Source organism: Canis lupus, chromosome 6 (assembly GCF_048164855.1).
Source record: "Canis lupus baileyi chromosome 6, mCanLup2.hap1, whole genome shotgun sequence".
NCBI classification, from domain to species: Eukaryota; Metazoa; Chordata; class Mammalia; order Carnivora; family Canidae; genus Canis; species Canis lupus.
The window spans coordinates 72,707,327-72,721,392 of NC_132843.1; the positions used below are offsets into that span (position 1 = coordinate 72,707,327).

The 14,066-nt window shown below is 37.1% G+C and overlaps 1 protein-coding gene and 1 non-coding gene across 7 annotated transcripts in view; both read right to left on the reverse strand.

Annotated features, from left to right (window-relative positions):
* SYT14 (synaptotagmin 14) overlaps positions 1-14,066 on the reverse strand; it is a 211,357-nt gene that overhangs the window by 35,940 nt on the left and 161,351 nt on the right. The window lies entirely within an intron of this gene.
* Positions 6,787-6,930, reverse strand: LOC140636163 (U4 spliceosomal RNA). The gene has a single exon (XR_012033479.1). It is a non-coding gene; the product is annotated as a U4 spliceosomal RNA (small nuclear RNA).

The following is a 14,066-nucleotide window of genomic DNA, read 5'->3' on the forward strand; positions in this document are numbered from 1 at the left end:
AGAAATTACATTAATATTAAAAATTTATATATTTATATTAAATCATATATAACTTAATTATATTATATATAATAAATTATTTATATTAAAATATATTTATATATTTATATTTTTAAAAAACATGACCCAATTATATACTGTCTACAAGAGTCGTATGTTAGATTCAAAGATCCAAACAGATGGAGAATAAAATGACTAAAAAAGACCTACCATGCAAACAGAAACCAAAAGGGAGTTGGTACGGCTGTACCAGACAAATAGGCTATAAGGGAAAATTAATACTAGAGACAAAAACTCATTTTATAATAATAAAAGAGCCAATCTATCAAGAATATATAAAACATGTATGCGGGGATCCCTAGGTGGCTCAGCGGTTTAGTGCCTGCCTTCAGCCCAGGGCCTGATCCTAGAGACCTGGGATTGAGTCCCACATCGGGCTCCCTGCATGGAGCCTGCTTCTCCCTCTGCCTGTGTCTCTGCCTCTCTCTCTCTCTCTCTCTCTGTGTCTTTTATGAATAAATAAATAAAATCTTAAAAAAAATATGCACCCAATAACAGAACCCAAAAATATATGAAGCAAAACCTGATAGAATTATGAAGAAAAATAGACAATTCAAACAATAGTAGCTGGAGACTTCAATACCTGATTTTCAATACTGGATAGAACAACTAGACAGAAAATCAATAAAAAAATAGAAAGCAACTACATTCAAAAGATATCTATGTGATACTCTAACCAACAGGAGCAGAATGAACATTCTTTTCAAGTGCACATGGAACAATTCTTTATGGATAGAACATATGTTAGACTAAAAAGAAGTCTCAATAATTTTTTTTAAAAACTGGAACACCTGGGTGGCTCAGTGGTTAAGTGTCTGCCATCAGCTCAGGGCATGACCCTGGAGTCCCAGGATGAGTCTCACATCAGGCTCCCAGCATGGAGCCTGCTTCTCCCTCTGCTTCTGTCTCTGCCTCTCTCTCTCTCTGTCTCTCATGAATAAATAAATAAAATCTTAAAAAAAATTTTAAACCCTAAAATCACACAAATTATGTTCTTGAACCACAAAGGAATTAAATTATAAATCATTAACGTAAACACATTTTGGAAATTCACAAATATGTGCAATTTAAACAACACAATCCTAAATAACCAATAGGCCAAAGATGAAATCACAGGAAATTAGGAAAAAATTGGAATAAAAGCAAAAACACACCATATCAAATTGTATGGGATGAAGTGAAAGCTAGTGTAGAGGGAAATTCTGTTTTTAAGAAGAAGAAATATCTCAAATCAACTGCCTAACTTTCTACCTTACAAAACTAGAAAAGAGCAAACTAAACTTAAAGCAAGGAAAATGAGGGGGATTATAAAGATGTGAAAAACAACAAAGAAAATTAACCAAAAAGTTATCATTTGAAGAGATCAACAAAATTGACAAGCCTTTAACTAGTACGATCAAGGAAAAAGAGCACTCAAATTACTAAAAAGATAAAAGAGGGGTCATCACTACAGAACTTCCAGAAGTAAAAAAGACTTTAAGAAAACATTTCCTACAATTAAACAAGTTAGATAATCTAAATGAAATGGAAAAAATTCCCACACAGACATAAACTACTAACACTGGCTCAAGAAGAAACAGAAAATCTGTACCTATAACAGGTAAAGACTGAATTAGTAACTTCCGACAAAGGAAAGCCCACTGGTAAATTCTATCTGTTGTGGGTTGAATGTGCCCCCTACATATAATGTTCAAACCTTAATGCTTGTTACTTAAATGTCAAGTTATCTGGAAACAGGGACTCTGAGGGTTTCCTAAGATGTAAGTCAAGAGGAGGCCATACTGCAGTATAGTATGGATCCCTACTCCAGTATGAGCGGTGTCCTTACAAGAAGACAAAGAGAGGCACAAAGACCCACAGGGAGAACACCATGTGAAGATGGAGGTGGATTCTGGGCTGATGCAACTATTTCAGGCCCAGGAATGCTAAAGACAGTGGCCATAACCAGAAACCAGGAGAAAAGCATGGAACAAATTCTCCCTTAGGGCTCTTAGGAGGAACCCACCCTGCCAACATCTTGGACTTGAACTTCTGGCCTCCAGAACAATGAAAGAATAAAGTTCTGTTGTTTTACGGCACCATGTTTGTGGTACTTTGGTATAGCAGCCTTAGCAAACCAATACACTGCCAAATGTTTAAAAACTTTGCCAAATAATAGAAAAGGAGGTAACACTCCCCAGTTTATTGCTTGAGACCAGTAATACCAAACCCAGGAATAGACATCACAAGTAAACAAAACTATGGATATGTATCTCTTACATCTCAAAAATCCTCAATAAAATATGTTCAAACTAAATCTAGCAACATATAAAAAGGATTATACATCATAACTAAGTGAGAGTTATTCTACGAATGTAAAGTTGCTTAACATAGGAAAATCAGCCAATGAAAAATGTCATAATAACAGAATAAAGGACAAAAACCACATGATCATCTCAATAAAAGCAGACCAGGCATCTGGCAAAACCCAACACCCTTTCATGATAATAACACTCAACAAACTAGGAATACAAGGAAACTTTCTCAAAAAACCTACAGCTGACTAACATCATACCTAGTGGTCAAAGATTGAATGCTTTCTCCCTAAGAACAAAAATAAGATAAAAATGTCTCTTCTCACCACTTCAATTCAGTATTGTACTGGAGTATCTAGTCAGGACAATTAGTAAGACAAATAAAGTGCTGTTAAAAATTATTCCAACACCTGTTAACACAGCAAAGAAGCCTTTATAAGTATATCTTGTAGATATTGCAGGCTAGGTTCCGGACTACAGCAATAAAGCTAGTATCACAATAAAGGCAAATGAATTTTTTGGCTTCCCAATGCATGTACAAGTTATGTTCACCCTATATTGTAGTCCATTAAGTGTGCAACAGCATTATTTCTAAGAAAATAATGTATGTATCTCAACTAAAAAAATACTTTGTTGCTAAAAAATACTATTATTTGAGCTTTCAAAGAGTGATAATCTTTTTGTCGATGGCTGCTGAGTGACTGGGTGGTGGTTGCCAAAGACTGGGGTGGCTCTGGCAACTTCTTAAAATAAGACCATGAAGTTTGCAGCATCACTGACTCTTCCTTTCAGAACTGATTTTCATAACTGATTTCTCTGTAGCATGTGATGCTGTTTGACAGCATTTTACCCACAGTAGAACTGCTTTCAAAATTGGATGTCAATCCTCTGAAACCCTGTTGCTGTTTTATCAATACATTTGTGTAATATTCTAAATCCCTGGTTGTCATTTCGACAACCTTCACAGCGTCTTCGCCAGGAGTAGATTCCAAGAAACCATCTTCTTTGTTTCTCCATAAGAAGCATGTCCTCAAATATTCAAGTTTTATCGTGAGATTGCAGTGATCAGTTGTGGCTTCCGGCTCTACTTCTAATTCTAGTTCTCTTTGCTATTCCTTCCCATCTGCACTTATTTCCTGCATGGAAGTCTTGAACCCATCATAGTCATCCATGAGGGTCAGAAGCTACTTTTTCCAAACTCCCCTTAATGTTGATATTTGGACCTCCTCCCATGAATCCCAAGTGTTCTTAATGGCACCTAGAAGGACGACTCTTTTCCAGGTTTTAACCTTGTTTTGCCCAGATCCACCAAAGGGATCACTGTGTGACAGCCCTAGCCTTATGAAACGTATGTCTCAAAAAATAAGGCCTGGAGTCAAAACAATTCCTTGATCCCTGGGCTGCAGAATGGATGCTGTGTTAGCAGGCGTGAAAACAAGATTAATCTAACAGTACATCTCCACCAGGGCTCTTGAGTGACCAGGTGCACTATGAACAAATGGTAATATTTTGAAAGGAGTCTTTTTTCCTGAGCAGTAAGTCTCAACAGTGGGCTTAAAATATTTGGTAAACCGTTGTAAACAGATGTGCTGTCATCGAGGCTTTGTTGTTCCATTTATACAGCAGAGGCAGTGTAGATTTAGCATAATTTTTTAGGGCCGTAGGGTTTTCAGAATGGTGAGTGAGCAGTGGCTTCGGCTGCATTAGCCCCTAACAGGAGCGCCAGCCCGTAGTTTGAAGCTTTGAAGTCAGGCACTGACTTCTCCTTTCTAGCTATTCAAGTCCAAATGGCATCTTCCTACAGTACAAGGCTGTTTTATTTACATTAAAAATCTGATGTTTAGTGTGGTTACCTTCATTAATTATCTTAGCTAGATGTGGACGACTTGCTGCAGCTTCTAGATCAGCACTTGCTGATTCACCTTCCACTTTTCTGTTATGGAGGCAATTTCTTTCCTTAAACCTCGTGAACCAATCTCTGCTAGCTTCAAACTTTTCTTCTGCAGGTTCCTTACCTCTCAGCCTCCACAGAATTGAAGAGACTTAGCATTTAGCTGTGGATTAGGCTTTGGCTTAAGGGAAGGTTGTGGCTGGTTTGATCCTCCACCTGGACCACTCAAACTTTCTCCATATTAACAATAAGGCTGTTTCACTTTCTTACTGTAATTCATGTATTCACTGGAGCAGCACATTTAATTTCAAGAACTTTTCCTTTGAACTCACAACTTGGCTATTTAGTGCAAGAGGCCTAGCTCTCAGCCTTTGACATGCTTTCCTCACCGAGCTTATTCATTTCTAGCTTTTGATTTAAAATGAGAGACATGCAATCAATATTGTACTGTATATTAACTACCTAAAATTTAAATTAAAAAAATGAGAGATGTGCAATTTTTCCTTTCACTTGAACACCGAGAGGCCATTGCAGGGTTATTAATTGCCCTAATTTCAATATTGTTGTGTCATACGGAATAGGAAGGGGAGGGGAGAGATCGGGGAAGAGCTGATTGGTGGCACAATCAGAACACACACAACATTTATCAATTAAGTGTGTGGGCTTAAATGGGTGTGGTTTGTAGCAAGCACTCCAAGATAATTACAGTAGTAACATCAAAGGTTGCTGGTCACAGATCAGTGTAACAAATACAATGAAAACCAAAAAGTGTGAAATACCATGAGAATACCAAAATGTGCACAGAGACATAAAGTGAGCAAATGCTGTTGAAAAAAATGGTGCCAAAAGATGATGCAGGGTTGCCACAAACTTTCAATCTGTAAGAAATGCAGTATCTGCAAAGCACAATTAAGTGCAGTGTAATAAAATGAAGTAAACCTGTCTTCAGGACTACCAAAATAAGTGTCAAGATTATTGCAACTGGGGAGAAAGTTCAACTCCAAATACAGCAGAGGCATGTGGGGATTTATAGCCAATGAAGAGAATGAGGGGATCAGTGAATGAAAATTTTCAGACATCACAAGGATGGGAAAAACTGACCTAACAGCATTTTTACTGAAGGCACGTCAAGAACTATTACACCAAGGTGAGGATGAGAAACTTGATCAGCTATGAAAGGGGCTGGTCAAAGACAGGACAACCATCAAGTTGAGGCCTCGTCAAAAAGAGGGCTCAGGGGAGCCTGATTAAAATTTGTTCAAGGAGGCAGTCTCTGTCAAGGCATTCATACTGGGGGCGGGGAGTAAAATTATCTCTATTCATAAATGACATGGTCTTGTATATAGTAAATCCTAGCATACACCAAAACACAAACAAACAACAAACCCTATTAGAACTGATGAATGTATTAGGCAAGGTTGCAGATATGTGATCAATATAAAAAAACAAATTGTATTTTTATACACCAGCAATGAACAATCTGAAAACAATAGTAAGAAGCAATTCCATTCACCATAGCATCGACGAGAATAAAATTCTTAGGAATAAATTTAACAAAAGAAGTGTAAGTTTTATACACTGAAAGCAACAAGATATTTTAAAAAAAGAAATTAGAGACAACTTAAATAAATGAAATATCATTTCCTATTAATGTTTTGAAAGGTTTTTTACTATTATTTTTTAAGTTATGAATTCCACTTTTTTAAAATTAATTAATTAATTTTTAAAGTAATCTCTACAGCCAACATGGGGCTTGAACTCATAACCCCAAGCTCAAGAGTTACAGGCTTTACCAACTGAGCCAGTGAAGCGCCTCTGGAAGACTTAACAAGACAGTAACACTTCCCAGAGCAATCAATAGATTCAATGCAGTCTTTATCAAAATTCCAATGGTATTTTTTGCAGAAATGGAGATGCCAATTCTAAAATTCATGTGTAGCAAGGGACTCAACTAAAAACAATCTTGAAAAAGAAGAGCAAAGTTGGAAGGACTCACATTTCCAATTTTAAACTTAGTACAAAGCTACAGCAATCAAGACAGTGTGGTACTGGCATAGGGCAGACATACAGATCAGTGGAATATAAATGAGAGTTCAGAAATAAAAATTTACATTTGTGGTTAATTTTTTTTTAAGAGTGCCAACACAATTAAATGAAAAAAAAAAAGTAATCTTTTCAACAAACGGTATTGGGACAACTGGAAATCTCACATGCAAAAGAATTAATTTGAATTCCTACTTTACACCATATAAAATAATTAACTAAAAATGAATCATAGACCAAAATTTAAAAGCTAAAACTATAAAATCCTTAAAAGAAAACATAGGAGTAAATCTTCGTGACCTCAGATTATGCAATGATTTCATAGCTATGACACTAAACACACATACAACAAGAGGACAAATAAATTGGATTTTCTGAAAACTAAAAACTTTGTGCTTCATGGCACATCATCAAGAAAGTAAAGGGACAACACATAGAATGGGGAAAAAAAAAGAATGGGAAAAATATTTTCAAATCATTTTTCTGATAAAGGGCTTGTTTCTCAGGATATATAAAGAATGCTTTCATCTCAATAATAATGAGATAAATAAGCCAATTTAAAAGTGGACAAAGGATTTTAATTAGCAATAGTCACGCCTCGGATAAACCTCATTGGCTACGATACTGCCACTGCGCAAAGCTTGGACAAAGGATTTTAATGAAATTTCTCCTAGAGGGCATATGAATGGCCAATAAGCACACGAAAAGAAACTCAACATCTTTAGGAGGGAGATAAAAATCAAAACCACAGTGAGATACTACTTTACACCCACTAGGATGGCTAATATGTATATTATTGTCCACACACACACACACACACACACACACACACACTCCTACAATAAGAAGTGTTGGAGAGAATGTGGAGAAATTGGAACTCTTATACATTGTTGGTGGGATAGTAAAACAGTGCAGCCACTCTGAAAAACTGGCAATTTCTAAAAATGTTAAGCATTGAATTGCCAGCAATTCCAGAACTAGGTGTATACTTAAGAGAAATAAAAACAATGATGCATATTCATAACATGGAGCAATATTATTAACCCTAAAAAAAGCAGGGAAGTGTGGACACATGCTGAAACATGAATGAACTTTGAAAACATCACGTTAAGTGAAAGAAGCCAGACACAAGAGACCATATATTGTATGATTCCATTCATATAAAATGTCCAGAAGAGGCAAAACTCTATACAGACAGAGGGCAGATTAGCTGGTTGCTAAGGGCTGTGATTGTTAATGGGTACAGGATTTTCCTTTTGTTTTTTTGTTTTGTTTTAAATATTATTTATTTATTTATTTATTTATTTATTTATTTATTTGAGAGAGAGAGACAGATAGCAAGAGACGGAGCAGGAGCAGGGAGGAGAGGGAGAAGCAGACGCCTCACTGAGCAAGGAGCCCAACACGGGTCTGGATCCCAGGACCCTGGGATCATGACCCAAGCTGAAGGCAGATGCCTAACCAACAGAGCCATGCAGGTGATGCTAGGATTTTCTTTTTGGATGATAAAAATGATACAGAATTAGATAGTGGTGATGTTGCATCTCTCTGTGAATATTCTATACATGTGATTTGTATACTTTAAAAGGGTGAATTTCATGGTATATGATTTATATCTCAATATAGTTGTTTTGAAAAATTATTTAAGGGCTCCATATATCAGCATGATATAATTTTAGAAGGGGTCTCAAATAAATTTAATCTAGTGATTTTCAAATATTTTACTAATGGTCGCCTTTGAAAATCATAAAATCTTACTTCAAGTTCAACCACGAAACAGGTGTAGTGTTATATTCAATGCACTTATCAAGTTCTAACTTTTAACAGGCCATTTGGTTAAAAACAGAGCTTGATAGTAAGGTTGTGGGCAACAGTGCAGCTATGGATTAGGTTGGCATCTAGTGTTTGCTGTTTTATTTTATGTACAATATTAATAAAGTCCTGATAAATTGTGAATTACCATGCCTTGCAATGTCAGAATATTAATCTGTTTAACTGATGGATAAAACTGGAAAGATAAAGCAATGGAAAATTAAAGAAACTTTTCAAGTTTAGTCTCTAATGGTATCTAGCAATTACGCATATCTTAAAGAATGTATTACCCTGAATTCACACAACTCATTGAAACAATCTATTACTAGGTCACAGCAAAAGCACTCACTAGTATTGACTGTAATGCATCACCTTAGTAAAATTGTTATGGGCAGACATGGATTGGACCAAATTAACCAGTACATCAATACCAAGCTATAATGCTCCTAAGCAAGGACAGAATTACAAGAATTTCAAATATAGAGAGATAATGGCAGCTTGATTAATAAATCTACAGGGAAGAAAAAGTACATAGTGTGGGTTAACATGTTAATAGCTTCCACTGAATTAAAACTGAGTAGATAGCATGTATTTGTACTGATTTTTACAATCTTAAATTATACTCTCATTTTAAAAGAAATTTGTTTTTAAAAGTTTTATGAATCTCAAGTAAACACCCCACTGAGCCCGACATGGGGCTTCATCTCAGGACCCTGAGCTCAAGAGCTGAGTCAAAACCAAAAGCTGGATGCTCAACTGACTGAGGCCACCCAGGCAGCCCCACTTTCAAAAAGGAAGTTATAGGAAACTTCAAGAATCCAAAAAGTATTTCTGTAGAACATGGCTCAAATCCACCTATTTTACCTAACTATGCTTATCTTAGAGATGAAGTAAGTCAGGCTAAATATTTAAAGTCTCAAAGTTTTACATCCAGTTATCCTACAGAAAATGAACTGAGGTTCAGGATTCTGAATTCAGGATTCTTAGTATCATAGTCCTTCTCACGACCAAGTTTATATTCCCCAGTCTGGTTTGCAAGGATCTCTATAATCTGGCTTCATTCTAATAGTTTTTCCCTCCACAACTGGTAAGAGCCATGAGGTCCCAACAATTCCACTAGAGAAGATGGGCAGCAACTGTTGGGGACAGGCACTGGTGAGATGGGGATGGAGACGTTGGCAGGGGCAGTACCAACAGCTCATCAAGAAAGCAACACACAGTGGCTGGAGGTTGTGGCCTGAGGATTTCCCTCTCAATCGTGAGGCCCACAGCCTATTCCTTCTGAGAGTTCCTGTTATTATTTGAGATGGCTTTCAGTGGGGGCTGGTAAAAATTATGCCACAGGATAAAGTCCCCTCAAGTCTGCCCATAACACACAAATTTCATTTATTTATTTGGATTTATTTATTTATTTGAAAGAGAGAGAAAGAACGAGCAAGCATGCACAAGCTCAGGAAGGGCAGAGGGAGAGAGAGAGAATCCCAAGCAGACTCCCCACTGAGCATTGAGCCTGATGTGGGGCTTGATCCCAGGACCCTGAGATCACCACCCGAGCCAAAACCAAGAGCTGGATGCTCAACTGACTGAGCCATCCAGGCGTCTTGACACAAATATATTTTCATAAATTGTTAAGTTGTTCCAGGATCCGTGAATCACTCACGTACAACAGGTTTCAATCTGAGAAGCTCCTGCCATCTGACGGCGCCATCCTTTCCCCTTAGGTGGTGTCTTCAACTAGCAATTGTCTTGTAAGGCCTGCTCAGTTACTGAGGATTTTCACCTGGCTCACAGACTGCCCCTTTACCCCACCTCTCTCGGACTTCAAGTGCAATACATTTCTACATGAATCCTGGGCACTAAGTTATTTGATTTTTTCATTTTTAATGATTTCTGCCTTCTAGTGTCATTATTTATTGGATCTCAGGATCATCGGAGGCTGTGGCTAGGTCTTCACCAAAATTACTAAGTAAAAATCCCAGGTGCTAATGAAGCACAAGTTCTTATCCATGTGATCTTATCACTCGACTCCTCTCGCAACATGACTATGACTAGACCTCTAGTCTCCTGCCACCATAGTTTCTGTTCATCAGCCCCTTTCTGCCCTTACTTCCTCCCCCATCAATTTTCTAGTCCAAGATTCATCATTTCAATCATTCTCTTGCCTTAAACATGCTTGCTCTCTAATTAGTCAACACACTTGCCTGGCTAGCAAAATGCTAACCTTGGATGAATTTGACAATTCCTTCACTGTACTGGGGGGATGATCACACAATGGAGTGGACTGTCACCTTGTCTGGGCCATCATCTGGTTATATTTATAATCTTATTATGCTTCTCTAGTAAATTTATTTTTTCCATTTTCTCAATGATTCTAAATCTCCTATTTTCCTAAAATCACCTGACCCCATTTCTTTTCTCCTTCCTCATTTTTACCTCCTTCTACACACGCAGATGGACACACAGACACACACACATGCCGTGTAATCTTTCTCAATTTTCTGCCAAAATATCTATAAACTTTGTTACATCTAGATCTTCTTCTTTCTTACCATTGTTGTAAGAGAAAGTATCCCTATTTCAGACCAATTTCTCCACAAAGTCCTCAAACTTTGCTAAGAATACTGCATATCTCTATTTCTCTCATATCCTAAATATCTCTCTTCACTGGATTCTTCCCATCCATATTTAAACATGCTTAAGTCTCACTCATATTTTTAAAAAACTTTTTTTTAGATACCAAACCTTCTTCCAGATAACTCTATTCTCTTTCCCCCTTTCTCTTCTGTTTTCCCCATTCAGTGCCAGCCCTCATTAAAGAGTTCGACTGCCTTAGAATCATTTACTCAGCTCCCACTCACTCCTGAGCTCATCGTGCTCCCACTGCTCCACCGATACTACTCTCATTATGATCACCTAATGAGACCATGTTAAATCTAATTGGTGTTAGAGTCATCTTAGTTAACCATGTAGTAATTAATATTCAATACAGTCAATTACTTTCTGTTTGAAACCCAATCCTTGGTTTCTGTGATACTACCCTCTCATTTTGTTTGTTTTCTAAGATTTTTATTTTTATTTGAGAGAGACAGCACAAGCAGGGGTAGGGGCAGAGGGAGAAGGAGAAGAAGACTCTTCTCTGAGCAGGGACCCGATATAGGGCTTGATCCCAGGACTCTGGGATCATGACCTGAGCCAAAGGCCGATGCTTAACTGACTGAGCCACCTGAGCACCTTATTTTTTCTTTTTTCTCTCCCTCCCTCCCTCCCTTCCTTCTCTTTTTCTTTCTTTTCTTTCTTTTCTTTTCCTTCCTTCCTTCTTTTCTTTCTTCCTTCCTTCTTCCTTTCTTTCTTTCTTTCTTTCTTTCTTTCTTTCTTTCTTTCTTTCTCTCCTTCCTTTTTTCTTTCTTTCTTTCTTTCTTTCTTTCTTTCTTTCTTTCTTTCTCTCCTTCCTTTTTTCTTTCTTTCTTTCTTTCTTTCTTTCTTTCTTTCTTTCTTTCTTTCTTTCTTTCTTTCTTTCTTTCTTTCTTTCTTTCTTTCTTTTCTTCTTTTTCTATTCCTCTTTCTAGTTGTGACAAGGACTGCTAATCCTGAACAAAAATCTATCTTCCACTTCCTTCTGGGCACATGGCTTCTACGTTTTTCAGTATCTTTTGGAGTCAGGTATGGACATGTGACTGAAAATGAAATGTAAACAGAAAAGACATAGGCCTGAACCTTAAGACACTGGGCAAGCCTCCTGCCTATCTTCTTTTCCTTTCTCCCATCACTTGGAACCCAGATGCGATGGAGATCAAGCTTTGAACAATCACATAATGACAATGCCCTACAGTAAGAGTTGGTAAAGTACAGTTTGTGGGCCAAATCTGGTCTGTGGCCTGTTTTCTATGGCCTGGAAGCTAAGGATAGACTTCACAGTTTTTGAAGGTTGTTTAAAAAAAAAAAAAGGATGAAGAATATGTCAGAGACCATATGTCACTGGCTAAGCCTAAAGTATTTACTTTTTAGCCCTTTACAGAAAAAAAATTAGGGACCTCTGTCCTAGGGGATAGGTGGCAGAGCAACATCATGACAGAAAAATGGACTCCTGAATATGTGGAGTAGAGGGTCCCCCTTATCCAACCTCACAGGCAGGCAACCATGCAGGTCTATGTGCATTGCCCCTATGGAATCTGGGGAACTGATGCAAACCTGCTGATGCTAATGCTGCTTACTATGTCAAGAATAATTAAGTCCTCTACTGCTGGCCTCCACTAAGATGTGGCGGGCTCATTTGTCAGCTAGAAGTAGGTCAAATTCTTAGCCCCTTTATAGTTAATAGTACATTTACGTTTTAAATATCTTTCTTTGAAATAACATACAGTTTTTAAAAATTCATATGAGAATCTTTAGAGCACTTAGTCCATTTACACATAATGTTATTACTGAGACGTCATATTCTTTTGTGCTTTTCTTTCTTTTTTAGAGAGAGAGAGAGAGAGAGAGAGGGAATGAGGGGCAGAGGGAGAGGGGGAGGGAGAGAGAATCTTAAGCAGGCTCCATGCTTAGTGCAGAGCCTGATGCCAGGCTCAGTCTCACAACTCTGAGGTCATGACCTGAGCCAAAATCAAGAGTTGGATGCTTAACCAACTGAGCCACCCCAGTGCCCCTCTTTTGTGCTATTTTTTTCTTCCTACATATTTTTTTTTATTTTTTTTATTTTTTTTTTTATTTTATTTATTTATTTATTTATTTTTTTTTAATTTTTATTTATTTATGATAGTCCCAGAGAGAGAGAGAGAGGCAGAGACATAGGCAGAGGGAGAAGCAGGCTCCATGCACCGGGAGCCCGATGTGGGATTCGATCCCGGGTCTCCAGGATCGCGCCCTGGGCCAAAGGCAGGCGCCAAACCGCTGCGCCACCCAGGGATCCCTATTTTTTTTTATTTTTAAAAATCAACCTTTTTGGAGAATAATTTACATTTAATGATATTAGTGTAGCAATTTTAAGTGCACAAGTTCAATAAATTTTTATGAATGTATACATTTTTGTGTAACCACCTCCCAATCAATATATAGAACACTTAAGTCATCAGAAAGTGCTTCTTCCCAATCAACTCTCCCACCCAACCCAGGCAACCACCAATCTGATTTCTGTCACTATTAACTGGTTTTACTTTTCTTTAACTTCATATAAATGAAGTCATATGGTATATACATTTGGGTATCTGCCTTCTTTTGCTCAGCATGTTTCCGGTATCCAACTGTATTGTTGTTATCAGTGCTCATTAATTTTTATTATTGTTTTGTATTTCACAGTATGACTAGTCAACAGTTTGTTTATTCATCTGTTGATGGGTACCCAGAATGTTCCTAATTCTTGGCTAATAAAAATCAGATACAAATCTTTAATGAAATTTTTTCATTTCTCTTGGATACATACCTAGGAACTTCTAGGATACATGATAAGGGTAAGTTTAAAAAGAAATTAAGTGATTGTACTATTTTACATTCCCACCAACAGTGTATGAGAGTTCCAGGTACTCCACAGCCCCAGCAACACAGAATTTTAAAAATTTTGTTATTGTTAGTATTTTTAATTGTTAGTTTTTAAAATTTTAGACATTCCAGTGATTGTGTAATAATATCTCTTTGTGGTTTTAGTTTACATTTTCCAAGATGGTTAATGATGCAATTTTTTTCATATGTTTGTAGGTCATTTGCATACTTTCCTTAGAGAACTATGTGCTCAAATTTTTTTTTTATGTGCTCAAATTTTATGCCTATTTTATGAATTATCATATTTATCATTTTATTATTGTTTTTTTAAGAGCTCCTTATATATTATTTAAAAAAAAAATCTTTTAGAGAGAAAGAATCCCAAGAAGGCTCCATGCCCAGTGTAGAGCCCTGAGATCATGACCTAAAATCAAGATTTGAATGCCTAACTGACTGAGCCACCCAGACACCTCAAGTTCTTTGCATATTTG